Source organism: Malurus melanocephalus, unplaced genomic scaffold, assembly GCF_030028575.1.
Source record: "Malurus melanocephalus ecotype Western Australia unplaced genomic scaffold, MMel_1.1 scaffold_70, whole genome shotgun sequence".
Classification (NCBI taxonomy): Eukaryota; Metazoa; Chordata; class Aves; order Passeriformes; family Maluridae; genus Malurus; species Malurus melanocephalus.
The window spans coordinates 2,662,156-2,684,514 of NW_026623302.1; the positions used below are offsets into that span (position 1 = coordinate 2,662,156).

Sequence of the window (22,359 nt, forward strand, 5' to 3'; positions counted from 1 at the left end):
TTCCATGATTTTAAAAGCATTAAAGCATACTTTTGCAAGATTTACAGAACAAATGTTTGTGCTATGTGAAGTACTGCAATCACCACTCATGTTTGGGCAATTTAATTTCATTTCTCAAAGCACAATGTTTCCTTGTTTTCCACCGTGTGCTCACTGTCAACACGCTCCAGAAGACGAAGCTCCTATCAGACATTTAACAGCTGCAGAGCATAAATTTAGGACTGATACGCATCCCACTGATCACAGCCTTACGGCATACTTTCTTCCCTGCATGAATTCTGTGGCCATTAATCCTTTATCAGACTCTGTTTACATATACAAATGGAGTTCTTTTTTACGCAAAGAAATTAATTCTCGTATCTGCCAAAGATGGTAAATATTTCCAATAATAAAATATTTATCAATACCTGTAAAACAGATTTTACATTTAATCTCAGGGATGTATGAAAGACAAAGTGTGAGGAAAGCATTTGAATGTTATGTTAACACCAAAGCTTTCCTTTAATTGAAATTCCTTTTAAGTTTTAGAGAAATAAATGTATGAATGATGGACAGTTTTGAAAAGTTCATTATATAGTCATTAATTAGGTAATTGGGTACTTATGTCTAGGGATCTTCTGCAAAATCTTTTGCCCATTCTTGGATAAAATCAGAGGAYCAGATAATTCTGAGTATATGACCCCCAAAACCCCAATGTTTTTAAATGCATTTTAACATTGTTTCCTTTTGACATATTTGTAATTGTTTGATTTCTCAACATATAGAAAAGATTGACAAACATAGTGCCTAGCTCTTGAAAGATTAGATCCTATCACCCAGTGATATCACTCTTCATGACAGAACTTAGTGCTATTTTCCATATATAATTTTTCTTCGTAGCTCTAGCTGCATGGTATCCTTTGTCTTGCTCTTCTACATAACTAATTTCTGCAAAGTAAAAACTTGAAAAAATGTAAAGAACAAATAATTACCTCAGTTAGTAACTCCTGAAGTTCTCATGAAGTACAACTGAAGCAAGAGCAAACGTCGGTGAGTTCTGTATCTTCTGAAGGCAGCTGTCTTCCTATTTAAATACAAAGAATGGAAAGASAAAGCAAAATTTTTCATGAGTATGGAGAAAGAATAAGATATATTCATGAACTGACCTCCTGACTACTTTAACTGACAACATCTTACAAGTGATAGACCAAAATTCACTCAGCTTAAACTGTGGAACACTGGATACCCAACAGCTGTTTGAACTGCAAATGTTCATGACAGTAGAGCTTACAGTAAATGAGAAATAAATATGCGTCAAAAGTCTCCATGCAAAATAATAAAAAAAATACTCCTGTTGCAACTGTAAGATTATAATCCATTAATATAATGAACAATAACTTCAGTTACAGGATTACATTGCATTTGTACAAAACCTAAATATTTTTCTCCCTCAAGTAATTTTCWTTACAGTTCAAGAATGCTGATATCCCATTCCTCACCTGAAAACTGTCAACTGCTTTTYAATTGGATTTTAAAAGTCAGTGACTGGTCAGTGACTTAGTCCTGGTAAGGTAATTAAGCAAACGTGTTTATCTTCCACCCACACCAGCATYTGACTAACTAGAAGAACTTGCAAACTTATACATTGGGAAAAAACATTGGGAAAAACATTGGGAAAAAAAATACATAAACTGTGGTGTCAACATTCTGCTATTTTAAAAGATTCTATTTTTTTTCCTCTTCTTTTAACAGAAGTTCAGTGTATCCTTGTAAGATATCAAGAACATCTGCTTATTCTTCAAAGTACAAAACAACACAGTGGTGGAGAAGACACTATCAGGTATCAGTTCAAGTCCAGAAAGGACACGGAAGATATTTGGTCCTGTCAGATATTTTTCAAGTCTGTGACATGTTTAAAGACTGCGATAAGCACTGGTAAGCAAAAGGTATTTAAGTAGTGATAAGGATTTGGTAAGCAAAGCGTATTTAGGAAATAAGAATATTCTAGCATGTATAGGAAATGGAATTTATCTGAAATTCTGTGGTTATGTGGAAAACAGTAAAAATAACTAAAATTAGCTTGTACAAATATGTAACTCCAGATGATATCAAAGATCTTTTTTCAACCTAAATGATTCCATGAAACAGGAGTTTTGCCATATGAAATATGAAAATGTACCTTRGTAAAGGTTCAGAAGGATCAACTAGAATAGCAAAGTCAAATTTAAAGATAAAATGGCAGAAACTTTGGGGGAAAAAGTATGAATGTAAAACCAAAAATTAACCAAATTCTCAAACAACTAAAGTGAGGGATAATTTCATATAATGGTCATAAAATATAAAAAGTAATTAATTACTRGACATCTCTGGACTTCCAATAACAGAGGGGAGATGTCCAAGTATCCTCTGTTCTTTTTCTTGGRCATTTTAGTTACTCATTAGCTTGAATAATGATGCCATAGAGAAATCATCTTTTCAAAACCAATTTTTTTGCAGTTCTGCTGACTTCCCACTACGTTAGAAGCTACAAAGTGATATTAGGCAAGAACTACCGGAAAGAATACAGGAAAGAAAACGGGATGTAATCTTCTAAACCTGGGCAAAAGAGTGAGCCAAAAGAAAGTTGTACCTTTCCCATATAAACAGAGAGAAACATTTCAAAGTTACTCTTATACCAATTGAATCCATAAAAATGCAATTGTTTTAAATAGTTGCAAAGTCGAAAATACTCCAATGAGAACCTTTTTAAATATAAACATATGACCTACAAATATAAGGCTTTGAGGGAGAGCTGCTTAAACTGTTTCATTACATTATATCTATATGAAGGTTCAAAACAGCTTTGAAACTGGGAATATGTATGGTTTGCTGGATAAAGAACAAGAATAAACTAAAGGAAAAAAATCTGAAAATTACTATGCAAGACAATATGAAAATAAAAGAACTTACAGGTATCCAACGGCCCTGTGTGTCAGTGCACAGGAACTTCTTTCATCTGTGAGCACAAACAGCCAGCTGTGGGTCTACTGCCTGATCACCCTAACAATATTTCAATTTCTGTTTCCACTTCACGTTTCTGCTCCTTGTTGCCACATCCCTTTTCTCTAGCCCACTTTTTGATACATTCTGTCACCTTTCCTCCCCAGTACACTCAGCGGCTCCAGAAGGGGAATGTTTTCCACTTACTGTTCACCAGCTCTACTCAACCTCTCTTCAAATTAACATAGACACAAAATTAATTTATATAGAACAATTTCAAACTGTCACAGAGGGCTAGTTAAGGTTTTGGTTTTTGTTGTGGTTTTTTTTGTTTGTTTGTTTGTTTTATTTTTGTTTTTTTTTCAGGGGAGAATGCGTTAAATGGTATCTTCTGCTTGGATTACATCTTCACACAATCTGATTTGAAAAAAATAATTTCTGTGAGTTTAATTCTGCACAAACCCTCAAAGAGATTAAGTAATGAAGCAACAAGTGAAAAATTGCATGTGTACTCTGTGTTCACTGCTGCACTCTGCGCAAAGATGAGCCTGACAGATGCCTTGGAATATAGGTAACAGAGGATAAATTTATCTTCTAAGAGCAAAGAAGAAAGTTCATGTTTGTAGACCCTTTCAAAGAGTCCAGCTRAAGAAGAAAAGACTAATTTGGAGTCTGAAGCTTAAGCAGACTGGAAGACACAGTGGAAGGACTTTCCCATAATACTACCTTAAAAGTCGAAAATGTTGCCTTAGTACCAAGAAGAAAAAAGTCACCAAGCATTAAATGTCCAAGCATTTGTCCTGTTGCATTGCTGGTGTAATTCAAGCATTCTCYTAAGCATGAAATGCAAATACTGTTAGCTTGAGGAAGTTAATGGTTAGCTTTTTTCTCAGAAAGAAAACCAGGAATATATTTTTCTTTGGTGTACTCACCAAGGTAGGTATGTGCTTTGCATACTTTGGTTTATATGGAACTCTCTAATATTCTGGACAGGAGAGTGGAGCAAAGCACTTTTTAATAGGTGTGCTATTTTGTGCATTGGGGTTTTTATTTTAGGATATGATTCATTGTGCAGCTATTCACAGCTCCATCTGGAAGCACTCTGACAGTCAGAACAGTGTATTTACAATTCTATTCCATACAGTGTGTCAAATCACTCGTACAACAGATGTCAACAGCACTGACAATCAACAGAGAACCACATTTCATGTTCGCTGGTCATAACACTTTTTCTTAAATCACCTGGCCATTACTAAACACAAAAGCAAAACCTCAAAAGCACTAAATGTCCAGAGGAGGATGGTCTAGTCTGCCTTGGGATRTCCAGATTCTGAGGCATTCAAGAGAAACACATGGCTGTCACCCTGTACAGGTGACTGTATGAGACAGAAAACAGAATGACTGTCCCTCCATKGTAGAACAGGTGTATTAGGTCCTGRAAGCAGTGCCTCTGTACCCATATTCTCATATTGCAAAGTGGCTTCTACAGATAAAAACCCTAAAGAATATCGTGAGTTTAACACTCTCTTTTATTTTCTTCCTATTTCTTTTATCTTCTTTCATTTTTATTGCTTCCTTCCCTACTAAGTGACAGAGCAGAAATACTGGTGATCAAGAGATATTAAAATCTGCCATTTTATTTTATTATTAGACATCATTTTTCAGTAACCTAGCATATATTTCATTTCAAAAAACAAAGCATCTATCTAATCTGCATTTGAAACAAAAGCATATAAAGCAYATAAAACTCTGTTTAAATCCAGTTATTGTCTAGTTCACTAGTTAGTTCTGTCATTCAGTACCATACATCTTCCCAGAAAGAAAAAAAAAAGTTAAAGCACACAAGAAAAATGTTTCCAAAGATTTAGAAGAGAAGTGAAAATATGAAAATTACAGTGCTCTAGCCAGAACACTGTAACAGGAACCATCACTGAGAACTCATCCCTGACAGATCCAATGCCCAGAATTTAGTGGATTGTAATTTTATATTTGGAGAAATTGACTATTAAATTATTTCTAAAGAAAGAATCTGCATTTGTTTAATTTTCTTAAAACTTCAGTCTTATAGAAGTGATAAAAAGATGGAAAACTATTGAACATAGTAAAGATACAGTATTAATACAGTGCTTCTTCCCTGTTAAACAGGAGGGAAAAGTTATTGTAGGGTGGTCATACCACAGGCCAGCATGTCAACTGTGTACTTACAGAAAAAGTAAGACTGGCTATTTAGTATAAATAAATGAATATACTCATAACAATTTGTTAGGAGACCTGAAGAGAATTTATTTAAAATTCTTTTGTTCCACRGGTTCAGCTTACAAAGTATCAGAAGTACTTACAAAAAAAMMCCCAAAACCTCCCCRCAAAAGCTAACATTTAAAAGCTAACAGAAAAAAAATACATACAATTGAAAAGGGATTTAATCCAAAGSTATGTTTTACCTAATATGTAAAATGCAGTCATTTACCTAATTAAATCTTGATACAAGTGAAATGAGGATGATAGTATAAATCAGTGAATGAGCAAAACAAGAATATAAAAAATTTATATCCCAAATTTTATTTAAAACTAATGTRGACAGAAGAAGTTGTAATTTTTTTTTCATTTTACATCATTGCTTCTGTTCATACATTCTGATGATATTCAATCTAAAAKGGAATCAGGAATAATGAAGGCTTCAGTGTATAAGAAAGCTACAAGAGYTTACATGATCTATTTCTAGACAAATTCTGTCTTATATTTATTAATCTAAAACAGAACTTTGAAGTGGATTTGCTTGAAAGTTTCCTTTATGGTGAGCTCCTCAAAATAAATCTGAAGATCATACTATATATTTTGTTTWAAATTTTTTAAACAGAGAACCTGGAAGCAGCCAGGTAAGACACAATGTAAATAGAAGAAAGCTTAGGAACAAGTAATTTCCTSACCATTTTCCTTTGGCCAAAGAACCCTTACTTTCAGACCTGATGTCTGTCCCCTCAGTAATTTTGAGTTGCAAAAAAATGAAGTTCCCTCCAGAATCAAGRAAGTTTCCATTTTATCACCTGTGAAATTTGACTTGCAGCTCTGCAGCCTTTGCAGCAATTGCTCCTCATAACTGTTTCTGTGGAGCTGCAGGCTCTTGRAYCCTCATTGTGATTCTTCCYGCTTTTTTACTCCTTGATAAATTTGTGATTTCTGAAATTGTCTTTTTTAGAGCATTTTAGATGTCTCTAAGGAATGACAATTTTCTCTACTTCCTTCTGGGGTTCTGACAGACTTCCTGACACAGTCAGTCTTATAAATAGAACACATCAAGTAAGAAGAACAAAAAGCCCCCAGGTTAGACCATACTCCCCTATGTTGCAAAATGAATTTGCTATTGGACAAAAGGAAACACTGTTCTTCAATAATTTGCACAGTATAGACCATAATATAAACAAATCATGTGTTTTCTGAAATCAGACATATCTTCACTGTCACTGAATGAATTAATGTCGTGCAGTTAGTGTAGGAAAAGTTTTTATCCAATACTGGATATCTCCTGTGGGTTTTTTGGTAGCCAAGAAAAAGCAATGTTCCCAAAGCATTTTACTTTTCCTTTAAAATTATGCTATAAACCACTAAATGATTAATGATTTTTTCCTTTTACAAGTTCCCATTGTAAAGCTGTTCYGAAGTAGATTACTATTAATTTTGCAATCAAAATCAAACTACACCCCATGACTCACTAAAACAATGCCAGGGAGAAAAAGCCTTAGCATTTTAAAAAATTCCAAAAATGGAGTGGAGGGTGAGAAAAGGCACAATAAAAAGCATTTGTAGTGCTACAGAGTAAAACAGCCTAAACCACAGATATRTTAGCTATTATTCAGGAAACCAGAAGTATACAGTATTTCACAGTGTTTCCATTTTTGACTGTTAAACTGAGTCCCACACTTTTAAATTAATTCCCAAGAAATTGCTAACACATGTACAATACACGTACAGAGTCAACCCAGCAAAACCGTTCACAGGGAGAACTTCTCACCTTGAAGGCCTGGGCAATCCTTGGTTAACAAAAYRGTGACGTATTRGGTGTKCACAGCTGGGATTTGGTAGCTRGGGGGCTACAGGGGTRGCTTCTGTGGGAAGCTGCCAGAAGCTCCCCTYATGTCTGACAGAGGCAATGCCAGTTGGCTCCAAGACAGATGTGCCTCTGGCCARGGCTGGGCCAATCAGGAATRATAGTAATGCCCCTGGGATAAYATATTTAAGAAGGAAAAAACAGTTATTGGGCAGATGTAATAGTGGCCAAAGAGCAGTGGAATGAGCACACATGAGAGGGACAGCCCTGCAGACACAAGATCAGTGCAGATGAGGGGCTGGAAGTGCTTCAGGCACCAGAGCAGAGATCTCCCTGCAGCCCCTGGTGCAGCCCATGGTGAGGCRGCTGTGCCCCTGCAGCCCAYGGAGATCCACAGGGATGCAGAAATCCACCTGCAGCCCATGGAGGAGACCCACATCGGAGCAGATGGATGCCTGAAGGAGGCTGTGACCCCAGGGGAGGCCTGTGCTGGAGCAAGCTCCTGGCAGGGACCTGCAGACCCATGGAGACAGGAGCCCCTACTGAAGCAGGTTTCCTGGCAGGATTTGTGACCTTCAGGGGACCCTCGCTACAGCAACCTGCCCTTGAAGGACTGCACCCTGTGGAAGAGTGACACACATTAAAGCAGTTTAGGGAATGCAACAATGGGATGCACTCACAATGGGGAAGTTCAGGGAGAACTGTCTCCTRTGGGAGGGACCCCACGCTGGGACAGGGGAGACTCTTCCCCCTGAGCAGTGGCAATAACAGTGTGTGATGAACTGACTGTAATCCCCATTCCCTGTCTCTCTGCACTGCTAAGGAGAAGGAGGTAGGGATGAGAAGGAGGGAGGGGTAGGAGAAGGTGTTTTTAAAATTTGTTTTTACTTCTCAATATCTTGCTCTGATGTTGTCTGTAATAAATTCAGTTAATATCACCAAATCAAGTCTGTTTTCCTCATGACATAATTTGGTGAGTGATCTTTCCTGGTCCTTATCTCAACCCACTGTATTTTCTCTGCCCGTCCAGCTGGGAAGAGGAGTGATAGAGYGGCTTTGGTGGGTTCTGGGCATCCAGCTGAGGTCAACCGACTACACCTTAAAAAATATCATTTAATTGATGATTCCCCAAGATCACTCCATGAAGAAACTGCATTTAAGAATGCAAGACTGAAGTACTTAACTGAGAGTCACTTCTCTGGATCAAGATGATTGTCCTCATCAGGCAATGGAAGCTCAGGAGTTTTTACCTCTTCTGATGTTCTAACAAGACAAAAAGAAGGCCAATGCAAAGAAAGCAGAAAGTGGATAAGCAATTTTTCTTATGAACCACCATAATAAAAGAGCAATTTGTGCTCCTGCTTTCTGTGGAAAAAAATCAAACAGCCCTTAAAGAGCAACAGTAGAGGTGCAGAGAAAATAGTTTTTAAGAATCTAGTTTGATGTTCTGAACTTGTATTGAAGCAGAGACTTGGTACCAAAGGTTAAGACACAGCTCTTGATCTAAAAGATCTTTTTGAGCCACCATTCATAAGAAAGACTGTAAAAATAACAATAATGTTGTTAGTATACCCCAACTATCTGTCGGCCCTACTGAGATTTTAGCTTTGCCAAAATGCAAGCAGAAAAATTAGGCACATGAGAAGTGAATTTAATTAGGAACTTGCCATCTGGCATAAGCAAGCAAATATAAGTGTCGCCCTTTTAATATAGAAGAAACTAACATCAGCCAGGGAACAGAATATAAGCTATTTCCATTCGATTGAAMTGTGTAAATTAACTATGGGAATAGTGTAATTATCTAGTATTTTGAAGGGTTATCCTCGAGGCTGAGCTGTAGGCAACACAGCAAGCAGAGTAATCATAGTAAAAGTATTGACTTAAAACTGACAGATGTAAATTGATAAATTTTAGCAATCTTCAAGAACATGACATCCTAACTTATTACGCAAAATTTGAATATACTTGCAAAATAGATAGTTGTATCAGTTTAAATAAGAAATAACAGTAGTGCTATCTGGAGCAATGTTTATTATAATTTGGCATCCCATTCTGACAGACTTTTTGAAAAATAATAAAGAAAAACCAAGTAGTATGGAAATAGACAAAATGAAGTCTTCTCTACTCAGCTGTTCTAACTGTGCAAAGCAGGAGTCAATTTTAGTAAGAAATGTCATCAACAAATGCCCAAGTTTCTCCTCTARTGAACTTGTRATTCRYAGTAGTTTCATAATCACTAGTCAAKGWAATTAACTWGGCAGGAACACRTTCATTTTAACCATAACCAGAAGGTATGGTTGGAAGTCTGTTCCCTATTATTTACTCAAAACATTTTATGTCACATTTTTACTTCTCACACTTCATTTACACCAGCTGAAGTGACAACAGCTGCATCCTAATTGGTATGATCTTCTCATTTTCTGTCTGGATAACTACACAAACAGGCTGCTTCATTTTCAGCCATGCAGTCAAGCACCCAGTCCATCAACTRTTAGACAATGGTTGCAGGGATAAACAAAAGCCAAGGCACAGATAAGCCCCTCCAGCAGAAAACAGCTTTCAGAAGTTCACTGACCCTTTCCTCAGATAAAGGTGTCTGACCATCTCCAACCTACTGTGATGAGCCACATTTCCMCTTATGGGTGGGTCATCACACCTACTGTGTTATGGTTTATTAATCCAGCAGATAAGCACCAAAATCAGTCTAAAAATGCATTGTTCTAGTACACTACCATACAAAACTGAATGCACCCTTTTATACACAGTATAACTAACAGCAAATCCAGTTTAACCATGACTTAGAGCTATCTGTACTTTTTCTGGCATTTTCTAAGGAGGTATCCTTGATATTTCCTGGAGTATTGCTAGAAGGATGCCTTAAAGGATAACGGGCAACATAGGAGCAGTCAGTGCCAGGCCTTTTGGATTCTCAGAATRCACACACATCTTTGGGACTCCTTCTCTTCAATTAGAGTCAGACTCTATAATTAACTGATTTTACCTGCCTCATAGGAACATTAAAATCTGATTCTGGGCTTGGCAAAACCATCAATACCAGACCATTTMATTTTTATATGCTCAAGCCAGCTCTAGTAGATACTTGATGTACTTATTTTTCCTCATTAACTCTACTTGACGTGCTTAGATTTTAAGATTTCTCCTAAGTCAAGGCCATTTGCTTTACTATCAACAGCTAGTAGTTCTTATTTGTCATACAATTTAATACTTATCCATTTTCTATATAATGTCCCCAAAAAAAGAAAAAAAATGAAGCTGCATTAGCTGCATTTTAAAAACAGACCTATTGTCCAATATATTTGTGGGTGCACGTGAAAATACCTACAAATGTCTCTCAAAATTCCCCCACAATTCTCTACTGCTTGCCACAGGACTGAGCAAAGGGAAAGGATGGCAGTTTTGTTTGCTGCTAAAATAGTTCGGGGAGGAAAGGTCTGGTCAAGACTATATTCAGATTTTCTCCTGAGAATGGCACAGGAARAGAAGAAATATTTCTGGATATTTGTGTTCTCCTTACATTTTTAAGACTGAATCAAGGAGGAATTGGCACTTTGACACCTGAGGCTACAAGAGAAGTTGCCTCCAGCCAAACTAATTTTCATGACAGCTTTCCTGGGTATGTTGTTAGTTGAAGACTGGAAAGTCAGGGAAGACAGAAACTGAATGTTTCATTTGTGATATTTAGCATCCAACAGCACATAGGAATACTCTTCCTGCAGTGATATGCTTGGATACTCAAGCGATTGTGAAAGAGTTAAGGCAATGACTCACCTTCAGGTTACACATACAAAAACTGGAAGGAGTTGAATGAAAATATGTTTGCACTGTTGCTAGGGAAGTTGTTTGATCCTTGGGGTAGATTGTGACAACGGTTCATGCAAAGGCCATGCATTGAGAGAGCAGSATGAGCAGCTGGTAAAGAACTGCAGGAAAGTTTGACCTTACTCTGAGATAAACTAATGGAGGAAATCCCACGCAAGACAGACCCTGAACAAAGAAGGAACATGTTGAGGCTGCCGGTTTAGCTGCCAATCTGCTATAGGAAGATAACACTTCTGCTCTTGATGCTTAATGGGCAAGTTACAGGTTAAGGACAATGGCCTTTAAGATTTAAAATACTACCTCTGTGAGCAATAAAACTGTACACACTGCACATTTTCCAACAGCACCTTCCCCAGGAAGATGCTGGAAATTAGTACACTGATCTAAAGATGCAATGTAACCTTTACAMAAAAGGCCAATAGATATAGAGATTCTTTTACATGAAATGATATCTCTTTGCTCAAGTGGCATTTTACACCCTCAACTACCCTTATCCTCACTGTAAGAGAATAGACTGGGTTTTGTTTTGTACCATTATTTCTACTTGCAGCATATTCTTATAGTAAGTCTATACCTTAGGTAGCTTGCTTTCTTTTCAAGCAATCATGAACATCTGAAACAATGTTTTGCATACAATTTATTTATTTTGCATACAATTGCATACACTGYCAAATAGCTGCACTTTAAATCTTCTTCTTACACCAGTACAGATAATTGGGTAATTTGCATTTGTTAATTACTTGGTTTTAAACAAATGGAGACAATATATCAACCTAATTCATATTTATATGAGTGTTACACACTCACTTATAATTTAAAAAAACCCATCTTAACTAACAGAAAATATTTTGGGCTATATAAAGTTTTAAATTACATATTCAGAAATTAAGAAATGAAATATGACAAGAAAAGACAGATTCATAGTCCCACTTCAGTGCTTGGTAAATAGTAAAATGTACATACTTACTTATATTCCTCTACGAAAAACATAACTGATTATTTTTTCCAAAACTTTTTACTGGAAATGCCACAAAAAACACCAACCACTTGTTCCGTGTAAGCCCAGGGAATAGATCCAGAGGCGGGCAAAGGACAGGTTTAGCAAAATGAGGGAAAATATAGCAACACAGATGGACACATTGTAACTAATAGTGGGTCAACTGCTTATGAAATAAGTGACCTTACATTTATGTTGCATTCCCAAAAGCTAACTGAGCTATGGGTTTCTTTTTGTTTTTCTTAATGAATGATTAATTATCAACTAGCAATGCAGTGAAGGTTCTGTGTCACTCTCTCAGAACCACTAACATTTTCAAACTTTCAGATAGGTATTTAACGTGGTTGGTACAGGAACAGCCCTCTGGTGACTGGCTGCCTCTGAAGGATGCTTGCCGACTTTCCACAGATTGCCATGCAGCATCCATAACAATATCAAACAACTCTGATGCCTCATTCCAAAGCCAATCTCATCCAATTCATTACAGTTCTTGGTTTCACCTGCTTTAGGAAGGATCCATAAATATCATCCTTGTGAGAAAACATACTATTCCACAAATTAATGCTTTCCTGAATATGAATAGTGTAACTTTTTCGGGGAGTTGAGTCCACCTCAGCTAGACCYAGCGACATGCCTTTGGAGATATCTGTAACTTTTATTAAAAATCGATACCTCTGCCATCTTGCTTCGTTTTAGGCACTGTGAAACCAATTTTCAATCTTACAAGGAAAAATAAAGATAGAATTTAAAGAACAATTCTTGCAGTCATTAGAAAATCCAGGCTTCTACAGAACTGTTAATTCTTGTCACGAGTAACTCTAATACTGAAAATGTAAAGTATAATTTTGAGAATGGAATTAACAAAAGTCTGTGGTGCATTTGTGTTAATCTGGACAAATGATCAGGAACCATAGTCTTTTTTGTATAAACTACATGAAAATCTCAATGTCTCACTTAATAGATTACATAATATTTAAAATGAGGAGATTGATTTTATGAAGGGAGTTTATGAAGGTATCGAAACTTTACACTAAAATAATCTCCAAAAGAAAGTTTTACAAATTTGATCCTTTGAAACATTTACAGAAACTAAAAATTTTCATAAATTAGTTAAACTATAGCAAAGCAGAGAATTCGGCAGCTATAGAACATTAGCTTCACTTTCCATTTTCTTTATCRCACTATGAAATCAAGGTGAAAGCAGAAAAGGATTTTATGGCAGAGACAATAAAAACACTGTGAGACAATCATAGAATCTTACACCAACACACTTAAAGAAACCAAAAGGGTCCAAACAGAGAAAACCGTGAATGTGYCTGGGCAAAGAAAGTGCAGTCAACCTACAAAATAAAAGGTATCCAGAGAACTTCCAGAAAAGCTTAGGGGAAAAAAATGTTAGTGTGTACCACATCAATTCCCCTGCCAGAGTACTCTGACTGTCTTAATAGCCACTCAGCACGGGGCTGGAATCTAAGTTCTAAAATAGGAACAATTAAAGAAACATCAGGACCATACATAGCTATAGTATGATCTTTTTTTTTTTTTTAATGATAACCAGAAAACAAACAGTCCCTTTGGAAAGGTATTTAAGTTCCTAGAAAAGCTTTTTTTAAAAAGTGAGTTCATTAAAATTTCCCAAATTGTAAATAAGAAACTGTCTTCCASAGTCTATAAATATTTTACTTCCCGTGTTAGAATTTGATTTGAGAAGTAGCTACTGAACTAAATTAGACATAAAATTTTCTCATATCATATTTATTTTTCATCTGCTTCAACTAATTTACAAAAAATAGCAAAAAGTGTAGGATAAAACCAAAATATTCACTATCTACCCTGCATCTGTCACTAAAGTAGATGACTGTACAGCTTTTTATCACAGGACTTAATTCAAGCCACAAAAATACTCTCTTTTCATCAAGCTCCTCTCTGTGAAACTTTAATTCTGTATTACATATGGGAATTCTCCTATCAGCATTCATAAACAAGGCACACTGTAGCTGGGAAGAGAAACAAAGCTTATCATGAATGGTTTTGTTAACACCGTCCAGCACCTTCCACAGTTTCTCATCTGAAAGGACTGTTATATCTCCAATCTCCTATTTATCCTGACATTCTTCCTTAGCTGTGTTTTGAAGCTGCTTCTAATGAATTCAACTTTCACAGCCAAGGGGGGGAAATGATCTTGACCAGTAATGACGCTCTTTCCTTGGATAATTCACAAGTGCATTTTAACAAAGGGCAAATTCATCCCAGTCACAAAAGAATGAAGTTTTGCAGAAAACAGAGAATGCCCACTGCCCTTTTTGTACCACTGACACCCTTGATCAGTTCCTTGGATGCAGAGAATACAGAGAAAAGATTTGCCTTGTCTATCCCACGTTCTTTGATGGTCTCACCTAAGTATTCCAACAACAGCTAGTGGCACTACCTGGCCTCCAATCACACAATGGTGCATTGAAAACACAACTGTAGATTTGAAAATGGTGCTCTGCTTGATAKGAGATGTCTGAGGTGAGATGTTAAAGTGTTGCATCAGGCATCAAAAGAACACGAGTACTGAGTACCAGTAAATAAATCCCAGTAAAATCCTACAAGGGGCTGGTTTGGGTTGGAAAGAATCTTAAAGATCATCCAGTTCTAACTCCCCTGCCATGGGCTGGCATCACACACTGGTATCAGAACTGGTTTCAAACACACCACCACACAAGTGAGGACAAAATGCTGCACTGAAACAACAGAACCCACTTCCCACTGTGAAAATGAAGAGTTTGGGGCACTTTTTGAAAGGCTTAGACCTGCAAAGGTAAAGAAAGAACACCTTTTTTTATGTTGAGCACATAACAATACAGAGCTCTCTTCAGAAACATAAGGCCTACAAACACCAAGAGGTGATTCTCCTTAGGTTAACTTTAATGATATTTTGATGAAATGAAGATACCATCAAGGAAACCTAGTCAGGGGTTTTCTGTCTTTCAAAAGGACAACATGGCAGTTGGGCTAGATGATCGATGAAGGTCCCTTCTAACTGAATTATTCTGTTCTAGTATATTCTAATACACCTTACATTTCCATGACCTGGATTTGTCATTCTACTGTCTCATCACTCAGAATCAGAAGGTTCCTCTGAAGCTTTTCAATTGATCCTCTTTCTAACTTCTTTTCAAATATYAGACCTCCAAACCCCATCACAGCCSTTTTGATGCATGCTATCATAGAAAAACCTGTGATGTGTGTTGTGCAAGATCTGTTTTATGTGGGCAGGTCGCAGCACAGGCTGCTGCAGATCTACAGAGACAATATTTCTGCACTGCAAAAATTCAGCATGTGTTCTTACTCTCTGTTTTCCAAGTTTCAGCCATCTGTTTAACCTACTATTCATGCCACAGCTGCTCAGTTTCTTAAATTTCTGGTTAGGGAATACCCTGAAAGYTTTCTGAGGAATCAACGAGATCATTTTTACTGATGTAATTCTCCATGTGCAGGGACACATTATGTCATACAGCTAGAATGAAATGAGAACTGGAATTGCTCACAAGGCTGATCTGAAATTTGAAAGCCAAAATATCTAGCAGTATCCCAAGTCAAAAGTATATAATAATTTATTTTACCTGATTCTTTACATAGCTGCTTTGCCTTCATGACACATACTTCAGAAGCTTAAAAATTCATCTAATTTTTAACTTCTCAGGATACAAGAACAACAAAACCAGTGTCAAAAAGCTGCATCTAAAACTTTCAGATGCACCAAAGAACCAAAATTACAAGCGACAATGCTAAAGACTGACAGAATGCAAAGAAGCTTTTAGTTTAGCATCCAATTTTCTGAAAATTAAAGTACAATTATCAAAGGCATAGCAGTATTAAAATGAATGTTGAAAAATGWCAACTTTTGATAGAAAGATTACATTTAAAGAGTTAGAACCTAGTCAGATGTTTCTAAGCCAAATAAGAGCATGTTAAYAGCTAAATGTTCAGATTTACATGGGATAAATGCACACTAAAATACAAAGAGAAAAGCCTTTTAAAAAAACAGCTTGCCATTTACAGAAAAGCAAAAAAGGCTGTTATATCAAACAAAATCCTGTAAAACTGAAAAACCAAAAACCAAATTAGAATTATTAATATAAAGGAATATGCTACTTTAATCATGTAAGGTTAATTTGCCAGTTTAATGAAACATTGCAAGGAATTCTGAAATCTTTTTTGGCCAGCTATGCATGGTAATTTAGGCACAAAAAAAGCGGGGGGGGGAAGGGGCAGTGACTGCCATGATAATGTCAATTCCTTCTGACCCCACATCTTCTATAAGAAGGAATTCCTCAGGAAAGTTAAAGACTAGTGAATATCCATTTAGACAAGCATATAGGAGCTCTCTCCATTTCTTTCCTTTAGGTACCTTCTAGATCTACCATCAAAAGCAGCAAAACTTTTTGATTTACTCAAGGTAGACTACAAAAGCACAAACAGCTGTTAGATCAGTACCTCTTAGGCAGCAGACACAAACCWGTTCCTTCCCTTTCTTTTCTTCCTTCACATGACAAGTTTCAGAAACAAAAAAACAGCCAAAACTAAAATCCCACCTCAAATCCTCCCCTCCCAACCACCCAAAACTGGCTCCTGCMATCATTCTCAGGAATATAGACAGTCATTTACCACCAATGGGGATGCAGTCCTGGTCAAAGCGATGCCCAGGTTATCTTATTTACATATGTGATCTGCGATGGAATGACTCCAGCCTAAATATCCACACAAAAAACGGAAGCATTTTTCTTTCACTATGTGTGCTTCAAGATGTCAAGCCTGGGAAACAGAGTCCAGCTACRAAAATGTTTGCTATTATTGTCTCCACCGACTCTGATCACATTTCAGACCTTGGCTGGCCGATGTCCAATGTCCATTTGCTAGTCCATCTAATGGGAMGATACTTGGCAAATAACTTCAGGCTGAATTACAGTTCAACTTCCATGGGATGGTAGGAAATTTACCGAGCCTAAGGATTCTTTGACTTAACTCCAAGCCCAGGGCAAGGAGAGAGAAAAGTATTTGGCCTGACTTCCTTCACTGTTTCCATAGGGACTTCCTAGATTACAAAACTACTGAAGATATGTCACAATACAGAATTATATCAGGGCAAAGAGTAAATAGATCAAATGCAATGATGTCTCTAGACAGTCCATATGCTAAGAATTTAGCCAGATTGAAAAAGTAAGGTAGACACATTCCTGGAAATCGGTCTAAAACTCATATAGAAAGGCATGACAACTGGCTCTGATAATTCTTGAAGTACTCAAAATGAGTAGGAGAATACTCTGGGAAATATCATCAAAAGATGATGTCCTATTCTTTTTGAGGCATTCATTGTGAGCTACTGTCAAAGACAGACTTTTGGGCAAGATGGAGCTGAGGTATTTCCAAAATTTATCATAATTACAGCACTGGAGATACCAACATCTCTCTGAGTCTTCCTTTTTAGGTCAAGGGGAGCAAAGGCACAATTAATTTCTACAAGAGCTGTAGAAGAGCTGGAAACTGAGCTGTTGTCCCYGAACTAGCTTCTGTTATCAAAGCATAGTTGTCATTTGCAGTAGGGAGCAGGGCTTGAGTGGCACCATAAGTATAGAGTAACACTCTGAGACTGATACAGTYCCACCTCAGGAATGGTAAAGGATGCTACATGAGTCATTAGAACAAGTCTGACCTGCACAATTCAGCTCTTAGAATCAGTCAAGGAATCCACAGACCTTCCTTGGCAATTAACAAATCTCTGCAGAGAGCTATGCTCTGCAATTGSCAGGTATAAACATTACGTAGAGAAAGCCATATAAACAGACCCCACCGACAATACCAAGACAAATRGGAACTCCCCTTGAACATACACCCTATAAACTTGGTTGTTTTCAGTACAGATGATTTGCATCTATATTTTCTATAATTGCCTACAAAAACACTCAGATTTTATTCACTTAGGCTGAAGTAATTCCTCAGATATGAGCTGGGGCTTGGCACACTTTAAAGAAAAGTATCATTCTCCAATTCAATAAGGACAAGTGCCCAGAAAATGGAAGAGCAGGTGTCAGGTATCCCAGGCTCTAGACAGAAAAATGCTAGACCCCATCTTGATTTCAGACCAACAATACAATTGAGTGCAATTTTCTCAACCAATACTCTTTGTACTAAGGACTAACACTTAATGAAAACAAACAGGCAAAAAGAATCATCCTTCACAAGACAGCAGTTTCTTTTTGTAGTATAATATGATCACAGAYGCTAAATTATATAATGAAATATAGCTCATGAAACTGTATTCCAYAAACCAGGATAACTCTAAATAAACACTCAGGAATTTACTGGTGGTAGTTACAGCAACATCACAGCTAGGCAATTACCACCATCCAATGGCTTGTATAAACAGCACAACACATTCAAGAGATAAAGCAGGTCATGAACAAAGATGCCTATGCTGTGAAAATACGAAATATTCTGAAGTAACTGCTACATCATCTACACTCCTGCTTATATGCAGCAGGGATGCAACTTACCTTTCTGAAGTCTCATGCTTTGGAAGAACAGAGGAGACACTCCCCACTAATCATCTCAAGGAACAGATGCAGTCACTGGATACATTTCTCTCTGAAGTATTTTTTCTGATTATACTGCCATGTGCCATGTTATTAGTCTCTCTTATAGCTTATCTATTATTATATGCTGCACAATGATCCAACATGAAACAGAGTGGCTGGAGACTGAACCCCTTTAAATATTAATCTACAGCCTGGCTGTTAAGCCATGCTCTTGTAAGGTGAAAGTAGTATACTTCCATAGYTAGTAACTTCCTGGGTTTGGTTTCCCACTTCCCTGTCCCTTTCTTTAGTCTGTAATCAAAGAGGTGGTTAGGTCATCTATACCTTTTTCCAAGATACATTAAATAAAATTCAGTACTCTCCTGAGTAAAACAACTCCTTTTGCTTCTGCTCTGGAGAAAGCATTTTGGACTTGTAAAATTTATAGCCACTGCACCACATATGCCTATTTTACATTAACTGTATGTGCACTATGCACCAAGTCATAAATTATTTTAAGGACCTATTGCATAGTAGGTCATATTTAGTACAGGTAAATGACTCCCAAAATATTCCCAGTAAGAAGTGCCCTCCAGGAAAGGGATACCTTGCTAATTGTGGTGATAAGGCAAGCCCTCTCTATGAGATTGTATTTGGTCTTAYGTATTTTATACTTTTGCATACAAAAAGCTCAATGTTACAAACAATATTTCCTTTTTTTATAATCTAAGAAGAATAAGATTATATTTAGCTTGTTTTTATTCAGTGTGCAGCAGGTAAATTGCAATTCCTTTTAATTTATTTCAAGAACTTGAAGAAACACAGCYCATATATACAATGTAAATTCTCAACATAAAATTCTGAGTGCAATTTTTCGAAACACAACAATATGAGGAAATTTACATTCATTTGGCTGTGACCTGYAATTTTTCAGGATGACAGCTTGGACATGTGAAGTATTTGTAGAGATCACAAATTCCCCCCTTAGAAGGACAACTTCCATAGCATTTAATCTGTCCTTGACATCTGCTGATGTTCATGATCTCCATTATTATTACCTATGTATGTATCCTGTACTCAGAGTACTTTAAATGGGTGTGATACATTTTAAGAACAGCAATATTGCAAACATCCAATATTCATAAATACATAGGATTTGTTATAAGATTGTGACATTCAATGAACTCCACAACAAAACTTGTCTTTTTGCCCATGCAACGTGTGTTAGACATATGCTTTTACAATTTCTTGTAAAGAGCGCAGAGAGCACTCACTTTTCCAGAGAATTTTCAGTACCAGGCTATAGGATTAACTAACTGTAACAGCGATGGCAGACCAATCCACTTCTGGTACTATATTTTTCAGGATCCTTGGGACAGAAACCAAGGAACAAGTACTATACTGGAGAAGCCCTTCTGGTGGTGGCACATTTTCAGTGAGCCGATTTCCAAAGGACCAAACACCTACTTCTTGTCACAGTGGCAGTTGCAACCTCATTCCAAAGCAGAATCCATTAATCTTCAGAAAAAAGTAGTGACTGGCACTGGACAGCTATCACAGAATGATCCACAGCCTTTCCCTACTGGCCCACAAAGATGTCCAGGAAGGGTTTAGAAGTAGAGCWAATCAATTGTTTTTGAGACCAGCAGCTCACTCCAAACTACTTGGAACAGCACACAGGAAGTCTACAGCGAATACAGAGTAACCCTAATATTTCTAGTGTGGGGAAAAAGGAGGTTTTGAACACTAGTCTTATAATTTTGTTTTCAGGGATATAAAGGGGAAGTTTAGGACCAAGCAGTTTGGTAAACGCCCTCCCCTCCTCCAGTTACTGTGACCTTGTTTGATACTTACAAAGGAAAAGAAAAATACGGTATTTTTGTTTGAACTGCCTGCTAGGATTGCTCCTGATTAGCAATTCAATGCAAGGTCAAGCTGCTTTAGCAACAAGCAGTTTTGATAAGGTGCTCCCATGGTTATGTTACAAAAATATGATGACGTTAATGTTACTATGAACTCAAGTTTAATGAAAAAGTGAAAAAGTGATTTGTGTAGCSAGGAAATATTACATAATCAGAATGCACCAGCATGCCTAGCTGAGAAGTCAATATGCAAATATAATACCAAAAAAAAGTGTATGTATTTGGATTTTTATGCATACACGTACCAAAAATAGGGCTGTTCCTTGAAGTTTCTTCTGAAGGAATGTTTACTTACCTTACAAAAATGAAACAAGTTATCAGGAAGGCCTTGTGATAAAACACARCAGCTTTTATTCCAGTTACAAAAATGTTAATTCTGCCATCTATATCTGCTGAGGTAAGCCTGTGAATTCTCATTAAAATTTCAGCATGGCTGGTCATTTAAAAAAAAGAAAAAAGCAGGAATAGTTAAAAAAAGATAATTGGATTCTTACATGATTGCATGTTGTGGTGGATGAGACCACCCCAGAAAATGCCGGAGAGCTAGACAGCCCTGGGATWGCTAGAATTCAGTGGTGGAAAGATCTTGATGACTCCCTTGGGAATTAGATGGTTCCTCCCAAGAATATSTAAATCCTGATACCCTGGTTGGATTTGATGTGACCCCTCACTCCACCTACCCCTTCCCCCACTGGTTRTTRTATTCCCTTTGCCTCCTCTCTCYGCCCAGCTTCTCAGGTAACTGGCCCCCAGGTGTACATCTGTGGCCAGATAATCCCACCCCTCCTCTTTCGTCTCTAGAAGCCCTTTGGGAAYAACCTCCTGGTTAATAACGATCAAGCCCTCTGTTTCTTTGTCTCTCGTAATGTATGGACTACTAGTCCACTGGGGTGTGTGTGCCTACCATTCATTGGCCTGGGTGYTGATTAATACTCCTGCATGGCACTGAAGAAGTGCCAGCCGAAGCGATCTCCATAGCCGGGGACGCTTGTGGTGTATGCAGAGAGATCAGACATCCTGGGCACCCCCGAGAGCACGATAATTGCAATATAGTCTGATACTTCTAAGTAAGGCTATACCTTCTGCCACTGAACAAAAGATTACCGGGGATGGGACATGTCTGCTGTCACTAAACAAGCTGTGAGATTTATTCACTTGGAAAGTTGGGCACTATTTAGTCTGTTATTTATAGAATTTACAATCATAATTTATGATTTCATTATAAAATTAGACAAATGACTGGAGTACTACTTCTCACTAACACATTATTCTAGATACATAAAATATGTATTAAATTTGTTATTAAACTGTAAGGCAAATATCCCGAGGCACTCCTAATGGCACAAAATGGTTCTGTTACTTCAGAGATAAAACGGAGCTATTCAAGAAAAGAAACTCACCCACACCACACTTTAATTATATTTAATTCTGTGAGGAATCACAAGTGAGTAAAACATTCTCTTGTCTGAACAGACCCTTCTGTAATGATAAAAGTCCAAAGATCTTGAATGACAATCATTCAATAATGATGATGGAGAACACTTACATAAAAATTAGAACGATGAAACTCATTAAAACAACTTCATGGTTTCATATGACAAATGTGATGAGAAAGATTATGTACACTAACAACACTAAAGACTCCTCAGTTAGCTGAAGCTCAAGTAAACYCATATAATAATGTTTTCCCTGTATTTTACTTAAGCTAATCTGTGATGACCTCCTGGAACTGCTTAATGAGAAAACTTCTGCTAGGTTAATCMAAACTTCCTCTATACTTTCTCCAGTTCCTGGAGCTCACTACGGAATTTTGCTATGAAATGAGGCCACACAGTTTTTCACTGGACTTTCAAAATTTAGTTGGCTTATGCTCAGGAAGAACAGAAAAGTCATCTATATTAAAGAGAAGTGATTAGATTGSTTTACAGGAAGTAAAAGACTTGAAGACATAAGAAAAACAAGCAAAAAAAGAAACCAAGAAATAGGATGAGAGAAGCAAACAAAAGGGTTTAATTAGTTTTTCTGATTTAGAATAAT

General features: G+C 37.1%; 1 protein-coding gene across 2 annotated transcripts in view; it reads right to left on the bottom strand.

The window, feature by feature from the left end:
- SGCG (sarcoglycan gamma) overlaps window positions 1-22,359 on the bottom strand; it is a 104,767-nt gene that overhangs the window by 73,251 nt on the left and 9,157 nt on the right. For both annotated transcript variants that reach the window (XM_057366736.1, XM_057366735.1), the window contains exon 2: window positions 972-1,063. The gene's annotated coding sequence lies outside the window, so the exon portion shown is untranslated. The remainder of the gene's footprint in view (window positions 1-971; window positions 1,064-22,359) is intronic.